Source organism: Caretta caretta, chromosome 7, assembly GCF_965140235.1.
Source record: "Caretta caretta isolate rCarCar2 chromosome 7, rCarCar1.hap1, whole genome shotgun sequence".
Lineage (NCBI taxonomy): Eukaryota > Metazoa > Chordata > Testudines > Cheloniidae > Caretta > Caretta caretta.
In genome coordinates, this window is record NC_134212.1 from 88987269 (window position 1) to 89005058 (window position 17790).

At 41.9% G+C, this 17790-nt stretch overlaps 1 protein-coding gene across 7 annotated transcripts in view; it reads left to right on the forward strand.

Moving 5' to 3' along the window:
* Positions 1 to 17790, forward strand: part of PCDH15 (protocadherin related 15) — a 1356473-nt gene that overhangs the window by 1092550 nt on the left and 246133 nt on the right. The window lies entirely within an intron of this gene.

Genomic DNA, 17790 nt, shown 5'->3' on the forward strand with positions numbered 1-17790 from the left:
CATGGGAAGATCTTTACTGCAGAAGAAAATGTTTTAGCATGTTTACCTTGTAGTTTAACTTATTTCCTGTGATGCTGAAACAATCCAGAAAAGTAGCCTGTCAGTTAAAATTCTAAACTAAATACTGTACAGTTTTATTAGTATACCTCAACTACAAGGATTACTTTTAAAATCTTTACAACTACCATTTACAATGAACTAATATTACCATGGCATTCTTGGAAATATATTGCAGCAATGTTAACTAGGAGAAAGGCAAAACTGTACTAGATTTTGATGGTAACCATTGTATAGTATTAATATTCCTAACAAAATATGGAGAGTAGTAAGAAATGAATATCTGTCTCTTTTACTCAGATTTTCTTTCATAATTTTCCACATGATGCTCTCTGCTGTCCTGAGATTTCTAGCACTGACGTTTCCTCAGCAATCACAAATTCACTCTGCTAAAGCATATGGTAAAATACATTCAGAATCTCTCATTTATCTGACATAAAAGAATTTAGAATTCTTGCTAACATTTTGCTTTTGAATAGAAAGTTAGGGCTAAAAAATGGAATCCCATAAGCGCTATGGTTACACTATAGTCCTTACTTCCCAGGAAAACACTAGGCACTGTAAATTAAAAGAATTTCTATTAGAGATGGGTGCCTGCTATGTACCTGTAACAAGTACTAACATTCTGTGAAGTAACAGAACTCACAGCAGCTCTGATCCTAGGCTCTTCCTCTGTCAGATGGCACTCTTGTAGGCCGTGGCATAGTGGTACCACCTGTGGGGTTGGAGGAGCATACTGAAGATTAAAAGAACAAAAGTTAAAAAGGATAAAGCTGAAAGTGTAATGGATGTATTTCAAATCCCTTTAATTGTACACAGTGCTGTCTAAATTGGGACAACTGGAGGTGTACTAGGTTCCCTGCTGTTGGCATCCCCCAACAAGTCAAGAGACGGAATGCTGAATGAAGTTCTTTTCTTTGTAAAAGGCCGATATGAATCAAAAGGGTTTTCAAGAGTTCAAATGCACAAAATGGACAATGAAATTCAGTCTATTTCAAGCCAAATTCCTTATGTCCATTAAAATCTCTAATGTGTGAGATTAACTAGAGTCTACTGAAGAAATGACATCCCAAATGACCTGCGATATGATGTAAATACTTAGCAATATAAACTCATTTTCTGAATTTTCAAGAGCCTCAGACAGTGTTGGTTACATGTATCCACAATTCCTCAGCTACATGAGAGGTGGAGAGGAAATAGTTTAGTTTTATATCTATGCATTGGTTGCAAAATGTGCAAAAGGTCTGAATTCTGATGCTGCTGGATGATGGAAGGACCATGATTGTTGTTTGATGCCGAGCTTTAATAAATAGTTAATTGTTTACTATGAGGCCACAGAACTGAGGGCCAGATGAAGAAATAAATTAATAACAGGCAGAAGACTTAATTCTTTTTTTATATATTGGCTCCATTTCCCCCATTTCTCTCTCCATCTCACATTAATTTTGTGGACATTGTTATCAGCTTCACTAACGATTAATGAAAATCTTCAAACTGAGCAAAGCTATTGAATGAAAGAGGGAAGAATATGAAAGAAAGGGAAGAGAGAAATAAAGCAGAGGAAAGGGAAATATGGAAAAAGGAAATGAATTATTTTTTAATTTCATGATTAATAATCATTGCATCTGTTACATAAACCAATCCATGATAGGACACAGTCACTGGATTGTAATATAATTGTAGGTGCTCTATTTGCCATAAAAAGGAAATATTGTAAATAAGGCCCAGTTTATGAAAAGCAGCTCTATACTTAGACCTTACATATACCTCCATCTATTAATTGTCACTTTTCAACAGGAATCATTTTGAAGGTACTTTTTCTTACGTTATAGGAATAGAAAATGTGAAATGAAGTAATGACTGTGATGTATGTTGCAGTTCCACCAGTTTTGGAATGGGCATTGAGAAAGGAAACACAAGTGGATGGAGAGGAGATGGGAAACTGGCAGGACATGGAAATGAAAGAGAGATGTAGCAGATAGGAAAGAGAGAGCAGCTGATTGAGGATGACACAGTGGATGGGAGAACAGGACGTGGGGGACGGTAGCATGGAGGGCACAAATAAATGTAGAATATTTTATCCATGTTAAACTTTAAAAGTTTAAAATATAGCTCTGTTAAAAGTATGTTTCTGTGATGTCCAGTTAATGACTCCAAACAATGTTACATTCCACTTGGCTTGACTGGGGAAAAAATAAGTGGTGATCTCTCCCAAATGCCACCCACTTGCACCACCAAAATGGGGTCATTCATAGTAAATTGTGCAGTTCTGTGATACTCTACTTTAATACTGTTGACATCTAAATTATTATTACGTGGCATCTGAGTTAACATTTCACTGAGATGAACTGTGCTGTTCACATGTCTCAGAGCTATTTTTCCAGCCTGCAGAATCACATAAATATTTCTCTATCACTTCCACTTGGTTCTCATTTATGAGGTTAGTTGCCACGACCATAGCAACTAGAGATTTTTCCTGTTTGGTGGTGGTGGTTTTTTGTTTTATTTTTTAAATGAAAGCTGTGATTTTGGACAAGGTAGTGGCTGCAGAGGAGTACCAATATGGCATAAGGGCACATACTGGCTATTTCAGAGCCCTGAACCTGACTTGACATACACTGCCCACCCAGCCTTAATATTGTTCCATACAAAATTGCACAAATTTGTGCAAAGGACAAAATTGCAATTGACTAGGAAATTGTAAAATCCCATCTCCAATGTAGACTAGAATACTGTAGTATTACGGACTACGCCATTGTGTGTGTCAGAAGTAACTCCGTTGAAGTCAATGGAGTTATGCTGTAGTAAATTCAGTACAAGTAAAAGAATGCTCACAATTTTAGTTGTCATGTAATATAATTAAAATGCAAACTTACAAAGGGTATTTAAATTTACATCAACCATATAATAAACACATTCCATAGCATCAAACATCAATAATTCATAAAAAAATATCCTTCATCACCAACACATCACACTATGAGGAAACTTACAGAACTCTGCCATAACTAAATGTATGCTGGGGCTATTTCCTTTCATGTTCATTTAATAAACTCAATATAAAATCAACAGTGTATACTCAATGGTATATTTAAATTACAGAACCAAACAGGAGGCCAAAATGTAAAATAGGTGGTGTCAAGGTTCCTTCCCCACTCTGAACTCTAGGGTACAGATGTGGGGACCTCCATAAAAAACCCCCTAAGCTTATTTTTACCAGCTTAGGTTAAAACTTCCCCAAGGTACAAACTGTTTTACCTTTTGCCCTTGGACTTTATTGCTGCCACCACCAAGCGTCTAACAAATATATAACAGGGAAAGAGCCCGCTTGGAAACGTCTTTCCCCCCAAAATCCTCCCAAACGCGAACCCCCTTTTCTGGGGAAGGCTTGATAAAAATCCTCACCTATTTGCATAGGTGAACACAGACCCAAACCCTTGGACCTTAAGAACAATGAAAAAGCAATCAGGTTCTTAAAAGAAGAATTTTAATTGAAGAAAAAGTAAAAGAATCACCTCTGTAAAATCAGGATGGTAAATACCTTACAGGGTAATCAGATTCAAAACATAGAGAATCCCTCTAGGCAAAACCTTAAGTTACAAAAAGACACAAAACAGGAATATACATTCCATTCAGCACAGCTTATTTTATCAGACATTTAAACAAAACAGAATCTAACGCATATCTAGCTAGATTACTTACTAAATTCTAAGACTCCGTTCCTTTTCTGTTCCTGGCAAAAACAACACACAGACAGAGAGAACCTTTGTTTCTCCCCCACTCCAGTTTTGAAAGTATCTTGTCTCCTCATTGGTCATTTTGTTCGGGTGCCAGCGAGGTTATCCTAGCTTCTTAACCCTTTACAGGTGAAAGGGTTTTTCCTCTGGCCAGGAGGGATTTTAAAGGTGTTTACCCTTCCCTTTATATTTATGACAGATGGGTAGTATAAAGATGGAGAGTATGGCTATGGGGTCCCTTAACTGTTCATTTTCAGATGTTATAACATTTAGCTTTTGTTTTAAGGTGTAGAATATTTGTAAATATTTGTAAAGAAAATGAAACGTTATTTCTGGGTGATAACTGGATGCTACTGAAACACACTTGCAATATTAGCTCTTTCTTAACAAGATTACAAGGTATTTATATTTTGAATATTATGAATTGCCATCCACTTCTGAACTTTATCTCCATTGATGGGGTGGAAACCCCTAAAGTTTAATAATTTGGAGTTTAGTCTAATGTCCACTGAAGTCTATTGCGGGCATTGAAAGGAGCCTGTTGTGTCCAGTCCAAAAGAGATATGGTGACTGTAGAAGCTTTGTATATCAAATAATGTTCTCTAACATCAAGAGAGATCTGCTGCTTTGTGTAAATATAATGATGAATAGTTTTGCTGAATGAGGCTCTTTGAACAAAATATGATTAAATATTTTAGCTTTCGTTATTGCCATACGCAATACAGTAGTAACTTTATACAAGGGACCTCACTGTTTTAGACTTTGCTGTGTTAGTGAAAAGAGCAGAGCTGAAACTTATTAATATTCTTTACAATTGTGGGTGGGGGCATTAATAATGGATTATAAAACAAGTAGAATACATAGTTTGATCATTTGGTTGATTAGAAATATGATACTTCAAAATTAGTGTGTCTTACATTTATCATGTAGAAATATTTTGCAACCACCAGAATCTTTTCTTAGTCAGTATTCATAAGTTCTAGTTCTAAAAACCTAGCTGCCTAGTGTTGTTTCTGATTAATCTTAGAGGCAAAGTAAAACTGTTTTGTTGAATAATTAAATACCAAATCAACAGTCATAATGGATTCACACTAGGTGTTTTAAAAATATTTTGAAGAGGCCATAATTCTACTTGTATTATATTCTTTACTGTGCTTGACTGAGGAATGCATACAATCAAAGGCACCTGTGGATATGATAGGTGACTGCACTAGTGCTAAGGCCTAAGGATCTCTCCAGCTAAAAAGCCTCTTGTAAAATAGACAGTCACTTTTGATAACTGTCCTATACACTTTTTCCTCAGAGAGTTGGAAATTAACTGCTGAAATTAAAGTTGTTAATATGAAACCAATCTTTTAAATTACATCAAAAACATTAGCTGAATGATTAAAAGATGAAACATATTCCCCAAAGTTCCCTCAAATGAAACTGTCCTTCCTAATCAGGGCTCTTCTTGTTCCTTAGGTATATAATCTCCTCTTCTTACGCCAGAGTCCCACTAGTATCAGAGTAGGAGTTCTGCATGCATACAGACTTGACAGTCAACTTGAGTGAGAAGCAATTAACTTCTTAACACATTACTCATTATGATGAGGTTTGAAATATTACCCATTTTGAAGATACGGAATCAAAAGATACAGTATTAAATGTTTCATTTGTTTTGACATGTGGGTGTTTTAGAACTGTCAGATCTTTTTCTAGTGTATTTGCTCCCCTGTATGGATGCATCATTAGTTTAATTTTCAGAAGAAATCAAATGTAATTAGCCATAACATAACTGTTCACAATTTTGCTTAGTTTAAAATTAAAGCTGGTGCTGTTTTGTGTAAAAATTGTTGCACATCTTTCCCTCCCCAATAACTGGACTAGAAGGGATCTTGCTCCTTGAGTTTCGGGACTGGCAATGTCATGTAAAACTAAGGCTGGAGAATCACAGCATGAAGGGTCTAGCACACCCAGAGGAGATTAAGATACTTTCTTTGACCTTTGCTTTCAGTTGCCTGTTGTGCGTGTGTGGGAGGGTGTGTGTGTGCATTTGTATCTGTATAGTTATATATAGATAGGAGAGAGAGACAAAAAGTCTGTGTAACTATGAGATCTGGCTTTGCAGGTGGAAAACTTTACAAACTAGTCTCCTATCATTATTATTGTTATTTATTTATTTATTTATTTTATTTTATTAATGGGCATTCATTTGGGCTGACTTCCAAAATGCATTTGTGGTTTTGCCACTCATGAGTAATGGAGTCATTCTAAACCCATGCTGATTAAAATTTTATAGTAAACCTTCCTTTCTTTCTTGTGTGCAGCTGAACTCTCCCTTGTAGTTAAACGAGTTTTCATTCTTTGCTTAACAAAAATAAATCTATGTTCCCAAACCTTTGGCTTTCAATAAAGAAACAAAGAATTTTGTCTTTATGTTTGTGGTGGAAAGGGACCACCAAATTTTAGATACAAGTTTGTGTGCACATGTTCCTGCCCCCCCCAAATATACTTGAGTAGTTTAAATAACTGTACTAATTGAAATATATTAATTTTAAATTTAACAAAAGATAATTAAAATAATTAAACTGCAAATAATCAGCTAAACTCTAATCTGGAGGAAGCAGCTTCAAGGGCAGATAAAGTTTTGGCTGTTATTTTTATTGGCTACTTAACACTGCAATTTTAATGAAGGGGAAACTGTCGGACATCTAAAACAATCAGGCATCTAAAAAAGAGACACAGGCAAGATTTTCAAAGGCACAAATAGGCATTAGGTGGTCAACTACCCTTGAAAGTCATTGCCTAACTCCCTTTGTTTCTGTGAAACCTCCCGTTTCAGATACTTCAGCTCATTTGCTATCTAATGTATTAACAGTCTGAGAGTATCACTATTTTTCTGAATGCAATAGACATAGATTTTGACTGCAAATAGTGTGTGTGTATACCTGTATAGTGCACACTCCTACCAACTTGACTAAATAAATTCTAGCAAAAATACTTTAATTTTCTTATACAAGGGTAGATTCGTTATTGTCAATATAATTAAATAGAATTAGTTTCCTCTGGATAATAAAACAATGTATATCTGTTTTATGAACTGGGCAGACTGTGCGTGTCTGAAGATAGGCTTTTGAAGAAGGAACTGAACAGTTAATTTTATTTATGATTTTTACAATGCATTACAACATTTCTATTTCTGTCTTTATGGTGTGGCATATTCAATATGTATAAATAACCCTTACTGCTGCTAATAAGGGTTGCATCCCTATTGTACTATGGGAAGAGATTAGTAAATATCTCTTGCTTGAGGCTGAGGGATTTGGAGTTTGGGAGGGAGCTGCGGGTTGAGGCAGAGGATTGGGGTACAGGAGGGAGTACTGGCTCTGGGATGGGGGTGTGGGTTCTGGGGCCATGAATGAGGGGTTTGGGGTGCAGGAGGGGGCTCTGGGTTTGGGGGGTCTCAGGGTTGGAGCAGGGGCTCAGATTTGGGGTGTAGGGTTACCTTGGGCAGCTCCCGGTCAGCTGTGCAGCGATCTAAAGAAGGCTTCCGGCCTGTCCTGGAACCACGCTGTGCCCCAGAAGCAGCCAGCAGGTCCAGCTCTTAGGCCGTGGTTCCTGGCCAATGGGAGTGCGGATGGTGCAAGGTCAGGTAGGGACTAGCCTACCTTAGCCCTGCAGCACCACCGACCAGACTTTTAATGTCCGGTCAGTGGTGCTGACTGGAGCCGCCAGAGTCCCTTTTTGACCGGGTGTTCTGGTCGAAAACTGGACACCTTGCAACCCTACAAGGACATTCAAAACATTGGTTTTGCCTTTCTTCAGCCTTAAGGAAACATCACTGCATTGGTTCACATTTACATTTATCTTCACAGTCATAAAATTAAGATTTCTTTTTAATTGGAAGTTTGAATTCTTCAGCAGTTGGTGGTTTAGCACTCAATTCATAATGGTATGGGGTTTTGTTTGTTTTTGTTATGTTTTGTTTTTCTTTTTAAACCCTAAGCTATTATTTTGCATATTTTCTCCAGTGAAAACAATTAACACTTGGGAAACACGTTTGCACTCAGAATAGATTTTATTCCCACAATAATGCATCGTCATCCCTTCATTTTGTTTCCAAACTTACTCTTAATGCACTCATTGTTACCTTAAAACAGAAGATAAATACATACTATATATAAACATAAGTTAAGTTTCAATATTAATAATAAAGGGAAATATTTATTCATGGGTTGATCTTTAGCTGGCTTTATATAAGGTGGTATATGTAGTTGCTCAATGAAATAATTATACTGTGAGGCTTCATCTTTCATAAACCTTAGGAAATTAATTTATGCCATCTCTAAGTCTCTTTAGTCACAATATGAGGAAGCTGTATGACTCAGGAGTTAATTTTTCACAAAGAATGAAATATATAATAAATATATTTTCAAGGAGAAAATCCACAATACTACTTTGAGTAGTATCTGTGTGGGTTATCCACTTCAGGCACACATGTGCCCCATGTGCCTGTGATCAAAGACTTTTGGTAATAGTGCTTGTTTAATCTGCATGTGCCCTAGCTTTCTTCCTGCCCTTTACCAAGAATATGTAGGACCATATCAGATGAGACACCGTCAGTTCCTTTTCAGTCTCCTTGGCCTTAGATGGAATGTCTTGCAGTGCTTGCTTCATAGTTAGCTTCTGTCATAAATATAAAGGGAAGGGTAAACCCCTTTGAAATCCCTCCTGGCCAGGGGAAAGCTCCTCTCACCTGTAAAGGGTTAAGAAGCTAAAGGTAACCTCGCTGGCACCTGACCAAAATGACCAATGAGGAGACAAGATACTTTCAAAAGCTGGGAGGAGGGAGAGGAACAAAGGGTCTGTGTCTGTCTGTATGCTGCTCTTGCCAGAGACAGAACAGGAATGGAGTCTTAGAACTTTTAGTAAGTAATCTAGCTAGGTATGTGTTAGATTATGATTCCTTTAAATGGCTGAGAAAAGCATTGTGCTGAATAGAATAACTATTTCTGTCTGTGCATCTTTTTTGTAACTTAAGGTTTTGCCTAGAGGGGTTCTCTATGTTTTTGAATCTAATTACCCTGTAAGATATCTACCATCCTGATTTTACAGGGGGGATTTCTTTATTTCTATTTACTTCTATTTTTTATTAAAAGTCTTCTTGTAAAAACTGAATGCTTTTTCATTGTTCTCAGATCCAAGGGTTTGGGTCTGTGGTCACCTATGCAAATTGGTGAGGCTTTTTATCCAACATTTCCCAGGAAAGGGGGGGTGCAAGTGTTGGGAGGATTGTTCATTGTTCTTAAGATCCAAGGGTCTGGGTCTGTAGTCACCTAGGCAAATTGGTGAGGCTTTTTACCAAACCTTGTCCAGGAAGTGGGGTGCAAGGTTTTGGGAAGTATTTTGGGGGGAAAGACGCGTCCAAACAGCTCTTCCCCAGTAACCAGTATTAGTTTGGTGGTGGTAGCGGCCATTCCAAGGATAACGGGTGTAATATTTTGTACCTTGGGGAAGTTTTGACCTAAGCTGGTAAAGATAAGCTTAGGGGGTTTTTTCATGCAGGTCCCCACATCTGTACCCTAGAGTTCAGAGTGGGGGAGGAACCTTGACATGGTGGCACAGTGGTGGGATTAACCTGAAATCATCTGAGATCCAGTTGAGATTTTTTGAACTAGAAATACAGATTTTAAAAAGGAATTTTTTTTTTCTTTGGAAAGAAAGTCCAGAAAGCAGCTTTGAAACTGAAAGCAGCTTGGTTTCTCTCTGCTTTGTGGCCAAGTAGAGACAAAAGGGGATTATCTTGTGAATTGCAGGTTTTCTTTGCCTGGAGGCAGGGTACTTAACTCCTGCAGGGAAATTCACAGTCTTCCAACCCAGGGGTTTTTTTTTTTCTCTTTTCTTCCTAAAAGTAAATAGGGGGTGTGTGTTCTACCCATTTGCTTTTTCTTTGGGCTGGGTAAGCAGGTTTCCAAGTAGTTGGAGGTTTTTTGCTTTAATTTGGGCCCAGAGCAGAGACAAGGGAATTGTCTTTTTCTGTAGGCTGACAATCACTATCAGAGAATAGGTATTCTATTCCAGCACAGCAAAATTTTACAGCCAAGTTTTGTTTGTTTATTTCTAAACCTCGGGTGTAAAGTTAGTAAAAACAGAGAGGTTAGAATGGCAAAATCCGCGGCTCGACTACAGCTCGAATTAGCCAAATTTCAGGCTGAGGAAAGACAAAGGGAACATGAAAGACAGATAGAACTCATGCAGCTGAAGAAGGAACAAGAAAGGGAGGCAGAACAACACCAAGAGGCTGCCCACAAGAGGGAAATGGAAGCAAGGGACAAAGAAATGGAAGCAAGGGCCAAAGAACTGGAGGAGAAGGAAAAAGAGAGGAAGCATGTGGAGGAGGTGGAGAAGATAAAGGCCCAGCAGAATATACCAACAAACCCTAGCAATCCTTCTCCAGGTACCACTTCCCATCCCAGAAAGTTCCCCACCTACAAGGCAGGTGATGATACTGAGGCCTTCTTAGAGAACTTCGAAAGGGCCTGCCTTGGGTACAACATCTCTACTGACCAATACATGGTAGAGCTGAGGCCGCAGCTCAGTGGACCCTTAGCTGAGGTGGCAGCTGAAATGCCTAAAGAACACATGAACAAGTATGAACTGTTTAAATCCAAGGCGAGAGTCAGAATGGGGATTACACCCGAGCAGTCTCGTCGGAGGTTCAGAGCCCTAAGGTGGAAACCAGACATGTCATTTACCCGACATGCCTACCACATTGTGAAACATTGGGATGCCTGGATATCAGGAGCAAGTGTTGAATCTCCAGTAAATTTGCCCTTCCTAATGCAAATGGAACAATTCTTAGAGGGTGTTCCTGAGGAAATAGAAAGATACATCCTAGATGGGAAACCCAAAACTGTAATTGAGGCAGGAGAGATTGGAGCCAGATGGGTGGAGGTGGCAGAGAAGAAGAAAACTGGTCGCAGTTGGAGCGGAGACCAGAAGGGACCACCCCAGACCACACCCTATTACCGGGGGCCGCCCAAAGCCCCACCTACCTCCCAAAGAACCCTCCAGACCCCTTATCGTCCCACCACCCCGTTCTCCAGCAACCCTCCTCGCCCCAGTGACCCGTCAGCTGGACGATGTTTTAAATGTAACGAGCTGGGGCATGTAAAGGCCAACTGCCCCAAGAACCCCAACAGATTACAGTTCATTGCACCGGAATCACACCAGAGGTCCACAGGCCCAGATACCTCCCAGATACCCTTGGAGTGGAGGGAAACTGTGAGTGTGGGCGGGAAGAAGGTCACCGCGTGGAGGGACACCGGAGCACAAGTGTCAGCTATCCATGCTTCCTTAGTGGACCCCAATTTAATCAACCCAGAGATCCAAGTGACGATTCAACCCTTCAAGTCCAACTCTTTCAATTTGCCTACAGCCAAGTTGCCTGTCCAGTACAAGGGCTGGTCAGGAATGTGGACTTTTGCAGTCTATGATGATTATCCCATCCCCATGCTGTTGGGGGAAGACTTGGCCAATCATGTGAAGCAGGCCAAGAGGGTGGGAATGGTCACCCGCAGCCAGGCTAAACAAGCCGTGAGGCCTAGCTCTGTTCCGGAAACTTCTATCAGGACCCAGTCAGAGGTGATGGACCTGGACCCCAGGCCAATGTCTGCAACAGCAGTAGTGGATCCAGTCCCAGAGACCCAGACGGAACCAGTCCCAGAACCGGAACCAGCCGAACAACCAACACCAGACCCCGTGTCAGCACTGAATCCAGTACTTGCAACCTCAACAACAGAGGGCCCCACCGAACCTGAACTGGCAGCAGCCGATAACCCGACCCAAGAGGCTCAGCCGGAGCCTGAATCCCAACATAGTGCACCAGCGGAGAGCGGTTCACAGTCAACAGAAACAGCTCCATCCCCTATATCGCTTCCAGAGGGACCAAGCCTAGGTCCACAATCCCATGAGGAACTGATGTCTCCAGCATCAAGGGAACAGTTCCAGACCGAACAGGAAGCAGATGAAAGCCTCCAGAGAGCTTGGACGGCGGCACGGAGCAACCCACCGCCTCTCAGCTCTTCTAATCGATCCAGGTTTGTTGTAGAAAGAGGACTTTTATACAAGGAAACTCTTTCTGGTGGACACCAGGAAGACTGGCATCCTCAGAGACAGTTGGTAGTTCCAACTAAATACCGGGCCAAGCTCTTGAGCTTAGCCCATGATCACCCTAGTGGCCATGCTGGGGTGAACAGGACCAAAGACCGTTTGGGGGGGTCATTCCACTGGGAGGGAATGGGCAAGGATGTTTCTACCCATGTCCAGTCTTGTGAGGTGTGCCAAAGAGTGGGAAAACCCCAAGACCAGGTCAAAGCCCCTCTCCAGCCATTCCCCATCATTGAAGTTCCATTTCAGCGAGTAGCTGTGGATATTCTGGGTCCTTTTCCGAAAAAGACACCCAGAGGAAAGCAGTACATACTGACTTTCATGGATTTTGCCACCCGATGGCCGGAAGCAGTAGCTCTAAGCAACACCAGGGCTAAAAGTGTGTGCCAGGCACTAGCAGACATTTTTGCCAGGGTAGGTTGGCCCTCCGACATCCTCACCGATGCAGGGACTAATTTCCTGGCAGGAACTATGAAAAACCTTTGGGAAGCTCATGGGGTAAATCACTTGGTTGCCACTCCTTACCATCATCAAACAAATGGCATGGTGGAGAAGTTTAATGGAACTTTGGGGGCCATGATACGTAAATTTGTAAATGAGCACTCCAATGATTGGGACCTAGTGTTGCAGCAGTTGCTCTTTGCCTACAGAGCTGTACCACATCCCAGTTTAGGGTTTTCCCCATTTGAACTTGTATATGGCCGTGAGGTTAAGGGGCCATTGCAGTTGGTGAAGCAGCAATGGGAGGGATTTACACCTTCTCCAGGAACTAACATTCTGGACTTTGTAACCAACCTACAGAACACCCTCCGAACCTCTTTAGCCCTTGCTAGAGAAAACTTACAGGATGCTCAAAAAGAGCAAAAAGCCTGGTATGATAAACATGCCAGAGAGCGTTCCTTCAAAGTAGGAGACCAGGTCATGGTCTTAAAGGTGCTCCAGGCCCATAAAATGGAAGCATCGTGGGAAGGGCCATTCACGGTCCAGGAGCGCCTGGGAGCTGTTAATTATCTCATAGCATTCCCCACCTCCAACCGAAAGCCTAAGGTGTACCATATTAATTCTCTAAAGCCCTTTTATTCCAGAGAATTAAAGGTTTGTCAGTTTACAGCCCAGGGAGGAGACGACGCTGAGTGGCCTGAAGGTGTTTACTACGAAGGGAAATGTGCTGGTGGTGTGGAAGAGGTGAACCTCTCCATGACCCTTGGGCGTATGCAGCGACAGCAGATCCAGGAGCTGTGCACTAGCTACGCGCCAACGTTCTCAGCCACCCCAGGACTGACTGAACGGGCATACCACTCCATTGACACAGGTAATGCTCACCCAATTAGGGTCCAACCTTACCGGGTGTCTCCTCAAGCTAAAACTGCTATAGAACGGGAGATCCAGGATATGTTACAGATGGGGGTAATCCGCCCCTCTGAAAGTGCATGGGCATCTCCAGTGGTTCTAGTTCCCAAACCAGATGGGGAAATACGTTTTTGCGTGGACTACCGTAAGCTAAATGCTGTAACTCGCCCAGACAACTATCCAATGCCACGCACAGATGAACTATTAGAGAAACTGGGACGGGCCCAGTTCATCTCTACCTTGGACTTAACCAAGGGGTACTGGCAGGTACCGCTAGATGAATCTGCCAAGGAAAGGTCAGCCTTCATCACACATCTCGGGCTGTATGAATTTAATGTACTCCCTTTCGGGCTGCGAAATGCACCCGCCACTTTCCAAAGACTTGTAGATGGTCTCCTAGCGGGATTAGGAGAATATGCAGTCGCCTACCTTGACGACGTGGCCATATTTTCGGATTCCTGGGCAGACCACCTGGAACATCTACAAAAAGTCCTTGAGCGCATAAGGGAGGCAGGACTAACTGTTAAGGCTAAGAAGTGTCAAATAGGCCTAAACAGAGTGACTTACCTTGGACACCAGGTGGGTCAAGGAACTATCAGCCCCCTACAGGCCAAAGTGGATGCTATCCAAAAGTGGCCTGTCCCAAAGTCAAAGAAACAGGTTCAATCCTTCTTAGGCTTGGCCGGTTATTACAGACGATTTGTACCGCACTACAGCCAAATCGCTGCCCCACTGACAGACCTAACCAAAAAGAAACAGCCAAATGCTGTTCAGTGGACCGGAAAGTGTCAGAAGGCCTTTAACAAGCTTAAAGCGACACTCATGTCTGACCCTGTACTAAGGGCCCCAGACTTTGACAAACCGATCCTAGTAACCACAGATGCATCCGAGCGTGGTGTGGGAGCAGTTTTAATGCAGAAAGGACCTGATCAAGAATTCCACCCTGTAGTGTTTCTCAGCAAAAAACTGTCTGAGAGGGAAAGCAACTGGTCAGTCACTGAAAAAGAATGTTATGCCATTGTCTACGCTCTGGAAAAGCTACGCCCATATGTTTGGGGACGGCGTTTCCACCTGCAAACCGACCATGCTGCACTAAAGTGGCTTCACACCGTCAAAGAAACTAACAAAAAACTTCTTCGGTGGAGTTTAGCTCTCCAAGATTTTGATTTCGACATCCAACACATCTCAGGAGCTTCTAACAAAGTGGCTGATGCACTCTCCCTTGAAAGTTTCCCAGAATCAACTGGTTAAAATCGTCCTTGAGATGTGGAAAATATTGTTAGTCTTTATGTACTTGGTAGTATATTTAGAGATGCATGTGTCTTATTAACTCTGTTTTCCTAGAGCTCCAGGAAGAAATCCCAGCCAGTGTTTCACCCTAGCTGAGATTTGGGGGGCGTGTCATAAATATAAAGGGAAGGGTAAACCCCTTTGAAATCCCTCCTGGCCAGGGGAAAGCTCCTCTCACCTGTAAAGGGTTAAGAAGCTAAAGGTAACCTCGCTGGCACCTGACCAAAATGACCAATGAGGAGACAAGATACTTTCAAAAGCTGGGAGGAGGGAGAGGAACAAAGGGTCTGTGTCTGTCTGTATGCTGCTCTTGCCAGAGACAGAACAGGAATGGAGTCTTAGAACTTTTAGTAAGTAATCTAGCTAGGTATGTGTTAGATTATGATTCCTTTAAATGGCTGAGAAAAGCATTGTGCTGAATAGAATAACTATTTCTGTCTGTGCATCTTTTTTGTAACTTAAGGTTTTGCCTAGAGGGGTTCTCTATGTTTTTGAATCTAATTACCCTGTAAGATATCTACCATCCTGATTTTACAGGGGGGATTTCTTTATTTCTATTTACTTCTATTTTTTATTAAAAGTCTTCTTGTAAAAACTGAATGCTTTTTCATTGTTCTCAGATCCAAGGGTTTGGGTCTGTGGTCACCTATGCAAATTGGTGAGGCTTTTTATCCAACATTTCCCAGGAAAGGGGGGGTGCAAGTGTTGGGAGGATTGTTCATTGTTCTTAAGATCCAAGGGTCTGGGTCTGTAGTCACCTAGGCAAATTGGTGAGGCTTTTTACCAAACCTTGTCCAGGAAGTGGGGTGCAAGGTTTTGGGAAGTATTTTGGGGGGAAAGACGCGTCCAAACAGCTCTTCCCCAGTAACCAGTATTAGTTTGGTGGTGGTAGCGGCCATTCCAAGGATAACGGGTGTAATATTTTGTACCTTGGGGAAGTTTTGACCTAAGCTGGTAAAGATAAGCTTAGGGGGTTTTTTCATGCAGGTCCCCACATCTGTACCCTAGAGTTCAGAGTGGGGGAGGAACCTTGACAGCTTCTCTTTAGGGAATAGCTTTTAGATATTAGTTTGTTGTTTAGGTCTTAGTTAGCCCATTTTCATGTTTACTAGTTATAATAGCTTTTCTAATTTTTGTTCAGGGAACTTCAAGAGACTCTTTGACTGCCCCCACACCTCCTCAATGGCCTTTCCTGCTTTGAAGGATTTTATCCTAGGGTTGTGCCTAAATCTCCTAGATTTAAACATTGACTAACTTGCCAGGAGTCTCTCCCAGTTAGTGAAGGTCACTCTCACTGTATCCACTGTTTAGCGAACACCTCTGTCCCCTGTAAGTGTAACATTTGTTCAGAGTTTAAGAGACGGTCTAGAAAAAAACAGGGAGCTTTGGTTTAGGCTTCTCATGATGGAGTCCTCCCTTCAACCTGCCTCAGACACAGGCCCTGATGACCCTGTCTCCCTGTACAGTGATCGTCCAGTGAGTAACAGCACCACGTCAACCTCCGCAGCCCATTCGACTACTAGACCTTCATGGGAGAGAACCTTGGGGGATAGCACAGAAACTTCCAGAAAAAGAAGTTCCAGATCCCCTCAAGGAGATGTCCATGCGAAGAAACCTCGATGAACACAGAAACATGCTATTTTGCATTGCATCCCAGAAAGGCTACTGCTGAGGCTCCAAGTTTTCCTGGTACCAGCAGCCCCTCAGCTAAGGCTTCAGGCGCCTCAAAGTTCCATGGTACCCAGCATCATTCAGTATCGAAGGCAGGCAGGATACTGATGCAAAGATTCTAAGAACTCTGTGTTGAAGAGGTTGGTTGCAAGCTGCTTGATCTGTGACATCAAAGCCAAGGTCTTCCTTGGCACCACCATCTTGCACTGCAGAGCCTGACTATGATTCTACACAGGTTCACCCAGAACTGCATGAGTTTAGATTCTCCAGGTACTTGTTTATCTCAGATGAATTGGACCTTTCTAGTAATGGGTGTAGAAAGGCTCTCAGTATGGGAGCCTCATTTATGACTGGTACTGCACCATTCTCTGGTACTACCTAGCTCCACAGTACCCACTAAAAGAGACAGGCAATCTATCTGCTCCTCCTTTGGACTATGAGGAAGATAGTTCTGGTGGAAATCTGAGAATTGGGGAACTTTCTCATTTACCATCCCGGAGCTTGCTCTTTGGATACCTTTTCTGAGAGAGAAGCTTAAAGACACATGCAGAACCATGTCATTCCTCATTCCTCCTAGTATGATCAATCTTGGATGCCCACTTTTTTTCCTTATGGTTCCCCTCAATGTCCCTATAGGGACCTGTGGGCTGCCTATGGACAGTAATTCTCCAGAGCACCCCATTACACCCATGGGAAAATCAGAGACACCAACCACCTACTTGTCCTGTCCCTCCACATCAATTTTCACCGCAGGAGGAATCTTTCAAGGAACAGGAGAAATGAACTGATAAGGAAGCTACTCCTCAGACTAACAGCTTTTCCTTCTTACCTGATCAGGTGGTGATGTCTCTCCACACCCCATACACAGATTATATTAAATAATTCCAAGAACTCATGATGAACATTGCTGACTCCCTCCAAATCCGCTTAGAGGAGGTTCATGAGACTCAGCACAACTCTTGGACATTCTGCATACTGCCACTTCTGGTCAGTTAGCCTGACCTATAAATGAAGCCTTGCTTGAATCTGCCACAACTATTTGGCAAACCCCAGCTACTATTCCTTCCATTTATAATAAAGCAAATAAAATATATTTTATTCCTGCTGAAGGTTCTGAGTTTTTGTTCATGCACCCAGCCCCCAATTCCATGGTGGAGGATGCTGTGAAGGAACAAAGTAGATAGCACCTTTCAAAAACTGGTCTGTATGATAAGGACACAAATGCTTAGATCTTTGGCCTAAAAGTTACTCTTCTGCTTTGTTGAGTAGCAGTAGCTATCAAGCCCTGATTGTGAAATATAACACAGCAGGTATGGAAAATGTAATTATTTTATTGATCATCTGCCTCAAGAACAATGACAGAAATCTCAGGCAGTCATCTTGGAAGGTCATTAATTAGCCAGGAGTTGTTAAAGGCCTCTCCAGATGTGACTGACATGGTGGCCTGCTTGACATCTACAGTGATTTTCATGCACCATGCCAACTGGCTGCAATCCTCAGGAATTTCAGGAGGAAATTCAGGATGGTGACATTT